Source organism: Rhopalosiphum maidis, chromosome 3, assembly GCF_003676215.2.
Source record: "Rhopalosiphum maidis isolate BTI-1 chromosome 3, ASM367621v3, whole genome shotgun sequence".
NCBI classification, from domain to species: domain Eukaryota; kingdom Metazoa; phylum Arthropoda; class Insecta; order Hemiptera; family Aphididae; genus Rhopalosiphum; species Rhopalosiphum maidis.
The window spans coordinates 377,326-383,544 of NC_040879.1; positions in this window are offsets into that span (position 1 = coordinate 377,326).

A 6,219-nucleotide genomic window follows, 5' to 3' on the forward strand; every position below is an offset into this window, starting at 1 on the left:
CATATGTAGGATCAGTTTAAAAATTAAATATTATACTTACCTTTTAAAACTTGATTGTGTTAGTCACAATCTAGTAGCATACTACTTATAGTTGTTGTAAATTTTAATACTAATACAACTACTATAAAGTAGTTTACTACTAAATCATGTATCAGGTATAGACAATAAAAAAAAAAATATAAATATAAATTATGTGCTACAATAATTTTTATGAATTTTTTTAAACATATTTTCCCAAATGAAAGAAAATTTTTATATTTCAGTTAATTGGTTATTTAACATTTTTGAAAAATCATTATTAATTTTACTGGTGAATATATCAAGGAGCATTAAATTCTGAATTTTAGATAAAAAAAAATAAAATATTTTTATGAATAATATAGAATTGAAAAATATAAAATGTATTAAATATATAAATAAAATTAATAAATATTTAAATATAATCATATAAATTATGTTTTACAATATTTTTTAATAATTATATTAAATATAATCTTTTACAATTTTCCAAAATTTAGAAAATTTGATATTTAATGTATTTGGAAATTCATTTTTAAAAATTTCAGTTGAATATATCAAATTTAATTTTCTATAATATAATAAAAATATATGTATGAATAGTTTTACAAAATAAAAAATTGTACTTACAATAAAAAACTTGATTGTTTGTCACAAGCTAGTAGTTCTATACTTATAATTATTGTAATTTCAAACACTAATGAAACAGCTATACATATACAACCTACTAAATTATGAAAAAGCTATCGCAATAATTAAATTTATAAGTTTTTAATGTTTTTGAATATTACTTTTTAGAGTGACAGGTTAATGTATTAAGGAGCAAGAAATTGTGAATTATTGGTAAAATAAAATAAAATGTATATATGAATAATTTTACAAATTAAACTGGGTACTTACTGTTAAAAACTTGATTTTGTTTGTCACAGTGTAGTAGCATACTATTTATAACTTTTGTAAATTCAAATACTTTTACAAAAGTGATAAAATTATATAGTCTTCAACCATGTAAAAGATATATTCAATAAAAATATATGAAATCAAATTATTTCTTATAATGTTATTTAATCTTTATATTAGGTATATATTATTCCTACGACGATGTAAATTTCATATGATTGGTAGTATTAGTATTTAATATATCCATAAAGTAATTTATTAATTTGATAACTGTAAGCACCAAAGAGTATAAAACCATGAATCATAGGTAGTATACAATTTATATTAAATAAGAATAGTTTATGAAAGTAAATATTATACTTAGTGTTAAAATTTTGATCTTGTTTGTCACAATCTAATAGGTTACTGCTTATTTTTGCTGTTAATTGCATTAATATTAGTTGTTTTTTATAAAGATTTTTATTATTTATACTATACATATATTTCTATATAAATATAGATTATCAAATATTAATAACTTTGGTACTTTTTTTTTTTGTCATAAATTAATGTATTAATGCAACAATCTTGAAATACCAAAGAATACTAATATGTGAATCATAGGTATTTTTAAATTTAATATACATGTTTATTTCTTTAATAATGAAAGTTTATACTTTTTTAAACTTGATTGTGATTGTCAATGATTAGTAGCCAGGTACTTAAAGTATTTATAAGTGTAAATATTAATACAGTACCTCTAAATACCAATCTACTAAACTGCAAAATAGATATAGCTAATAAAAAAATAGTAGGTAAATGATTTTTATCAAATTTTCATAATGATGTTTAATATTTATATATTACATACCAGATAGTATTCTTTTTAAAATGTAGATTGTCAAAATTTAGTAACTTTGGCATTTTAAGTTGTAAATTTATTTATTAATACATCAACTTGAAATTCCAAAGAGGACTAAACCATGAATTATAAAATGTTAATAAAAAATAAATAAATAAAAGCTTAGTATTAATTACATAATTGTGTTTATTATTATTTTTAAATCTCATATAAGTGTTTGTAATTTTTAAATAATTGTCATAATCTAGTATTTCAGAAATTTATTGTTAATGTTATTTTATTTATTCAGAGATTTAACTTTAATATTCTGAATGTAGTATACCATAAACTCATATAAAAATCATTTTTAAATAAGATTCAAATGATTTATAGTTAATTTAGAATTACCCATATAATATATTTATTTTTACATACTTTATTGAATATTGTTAAAATACACTAAATGTTGTACTTATAGTTATATCAAGTTTGAATATTAATATAAAAAGTTATTACTAACCATTACACCATGAAGTATGAAATGTTAATAAAATTTAAATCAATATACTTATAAATTACAATTGCATATAATATTTATACAATTCTAATTATTCTTATTAAATTGTATATTATCAAAATATTTTAAATCAACATTAAAAGTCTTGATTTAAATATTATTACAGCAATCCATAGAACTAATTTTTTAAATCATGATATATACATTGCTAATAAGAAAAAATGTAAAAGATTTATTTTAATAAATCAAATTATTTAATTATTTAATTTAATTTTAATAATGGTTTTTAAACCATTGCGTATACTTTTTAGATTTTATATAATGCTTAATTTTCTTATTAAAATGGGATTTTTAAGTTTATATAAGTATGTACTTTTAAAGGGTTTACAAACTTAGTTTTAGAATACAAATATATAGTTCTTTTATAATTCAATAATTAATCAAGAATATACTAAATTTTACTAAATAATGAATTATTTACTGTTACAATATACACGCTTCAATCTTTATGATTTTACTTACTACTTAATTTTTTTTTTTTATCTCGATGTATTGGTATACGATCATAATCTATGTAATTCTCAATCGCGATAATTATAATTAGTACTTATATTATAGTTTTTAATTAATTAAAAATCTCATTTTGATTATTTAGCATTTGAAATATCAATTTTCAATAATAAAAATAACAATAGAAACATAAATTGTATACTACCTTATGATTTTATTTGAGTATATAGTTCCACAGTTGAAGTCTCTTCACAAAATAATCGTTTTGTGCTGCTCCAAACACGACGACACACTGACCCTTGGATAGTACAGGTAGTTGTTCTTTGCGTTTCCCATATCGAAAGTCACTGTGTATTCAGAGGGGATGATGTGTAGCACCTATTGTATTGTTGCCCATCTGTTGATTTCACAAAAATTCCTTTGATATATATTTAAACTGAATTCAAATAGGTTTGTAGGTATATATATATATTTTTACCGAACTGTATATTTTATATCGTATAAGTATAACTGTATAAGTATGTCCAATTATTGTTATATTTGTATAATATATTATACTCTATTAAAATTTTTAATATACGGGTATAAATTTATATTTGGCGTGTTTTTGAAATAGGTTTTGTTATTATTATTATTATTGCAGATGTGATATGTAATTATAATCACTAATTTAATTTAAAATCACTCGTATTATTTTTTTAGTGTACAAACATGCTTAAACTAAATAAATATATTTTTTTAGTGAATTTGGACAATTTCTCATCAGGACTGTTTTCGATGGAGTAGTACATTTTTCCTGGTACGTTGTGGACATATTTTTTTAAAAATGTATTGTGATAGAAATTTTTTGGTTTGTTCTAATGTGTAATAAAATTGATTTAAAAATATTTCAATAAATATAGTTATCTATATCTTACTAGTTAGTAATATAGATAATTATACAGATTATATTCATCACTCTTGCAACGTAGGTATACTCTTTATTATATACTACACTTAATAACCATACCAGCAATTATTATCAAATATTGAAAATAACCCATTTATATGAGCTATTAGCTTATAGATAACACCATCGCCCACGCAAAATATATTTGCAACCATATCACCTTGGATATACGTTTTTGGACTCGCCACTTTTGGTAGCCATATTTTCATTTTTCCGTTATACATATATCTAAGTGCCTAGCTATCTTATAGTTGTTCCAAAAATCACCCTGTATAATAATTTAAAGTACATTTTTCAATACCTGTACAAAGCAACCAGTTTTTATTAATAGTACCTATATTGTGTGATTGAATGGGCAGTCCGAAGTAAGCTATTTCAGTCATAAGCGACGTTTATGGAATTCAAGCCTCTGCATGGTTAGGTCGTCTTCGAAAACACATCTATCGATATTTATGGCCATCATCCATTATGTACCTTCCTACAATTTCAATTGTACATATATATTTTGGTATTTAATTTACGTATGGAACTAATATGGCTTCTTTTATTAAATGTCCTTTTTTTTAAAAAAAATATATTCACAACAACGGCGTACATTAGAGAAGGTATCTAGTGTGTAGAAACTAAATAAAAAAGATTCAGAGAAGTAAAATCCGACGTTAATATAATGAAGACCCACGCGGCGTGATTTCCGGTTTGCCGAAATTGAATTATATAGAGTATAATAATATATTAAAATGTTATCTTCTCTCGGAATTTATCGACAATGTGAACTCTTGCAGACACATTTAAAAATCTTATTTTTCACGTGTTTAATGTGAAAAAACACTATAATGAAATTGACAGACGATATATAAAGGGACGCCAAGGTTGTCATTTATCATCCATATGTGACCATTGTTAATGGCAACAGGTTTTAAATGCACAGATATTTTTTTACACAGAATGTCGTAAATTCGACTGCTAAGCAAAAACAGATTTATTTTTCTTTTAAATTTTCTACAAAATTCGATTTGTATTTTTAGGAAATCTCCATTTTAGGTTCGGACCCGATTTGCTGACTAGGTATTCGTTTTGCCGACGCGAAAACCAGTGCCTGGTAAAAATGGAAAAAGACCCTATTTAAATACAAAAACAATTGTATTATTTAACAAACATATTTTGAGTTCGACCCTTTTGGCACAAAAAATGAAAACTATTGTACCTATAGTAAATTAGAAGAAATATTATCATTTTCAAAAGAAATATATAGGTAACATTTATACTGTTGAATGTGACACGGTACGCAACGGTCGCCGGTACAAAGTACCGCTATGAGTCAACGACCGATCTGCGCCTTACCAGCCGCCACCACGAGCAACGACGATGCGATACTGTCGACTCACCCATCCCCCTCCCCTGCACGCCGCAAAGATACAGGGCTGGACGGTAAGACAAGTCGGTGCGGACGAGTACCTCTTGCGCGGTAAGACGTTACCTGATTACGGCGACAACATACGTCATCGTAAGACCGCGTAAAGCACAATGGTGTTATTTTTTTTTATGTCGTCAACACCTGACAATGAAATTTGCGTACCGTTGTTTATCACCATTAAAAATACATCGCAGTGGCGTGCTCAGCTTTTTTGAAAGGGAGGAATATTCATTTTTGACTTAGTTTTTTTTTGAAATTAAATTTTTTTTCATGTAGATAATAAAACATTACGAAAAAATCCAAAGCCCCCCCCCCCCTATATAACACCCTGATACCACCGTGAGCACGCCACTGACACATCGTACTAATAGCGAAAATCGTGTTTTTCTTGTCTAACATGACCGGCTCACCGTGTATTCACCGAGCACCTATCGGCTATCGCCGTAGCCGTGTCAAATGACATATAATTATATATTTTTCCTAATAACGTTTCAAATTATTATTTTAGACAACAAATTGGTATGGTTTGTAAACTCGTAAGGTTAGGTATAATGGTATATGGTTGGGTTTTGATTTGAACAATGTTCATTATATATTAGTCCAGTCATTTAAGCTCCAAAATTGGTGATTTGAGGAATTAAATCGGAAAGTTTTGATACTTTGCTAAAAGTTTGGTTATAGGCCCTTGATTAACCGAAAAAAGTCGCCATCCTTCAGAGGTCCGGAAGTGTCCGCCATCTTGGATTTTATGCGTGATTTTTCAGCTTTTTTAAATTATCTTTTAAAATACTTATTTTATCTCAAAAAACCTTAATACTCAAAACAAATATGGTTTTATTATTTTTTTTGTAGTTTGAATAGATTAAGAGAAAAATGTATCCATGTGTTATAATATTAGACGCGGCGAGCTATAATACTATATATAGGCTGCAAGTTGGCGCCGGGTGAGTCCTAACGTGTCGCAGAAAGTACTAATATTAAATGACACAAAATGTACGAACCTTGTTGACACTGTATTTACAAAAATTAATAGGTATTATTCTTATTTTTTTTTTTTGTTGTGTGTCACAAAGTATGAACAATTTTAATAA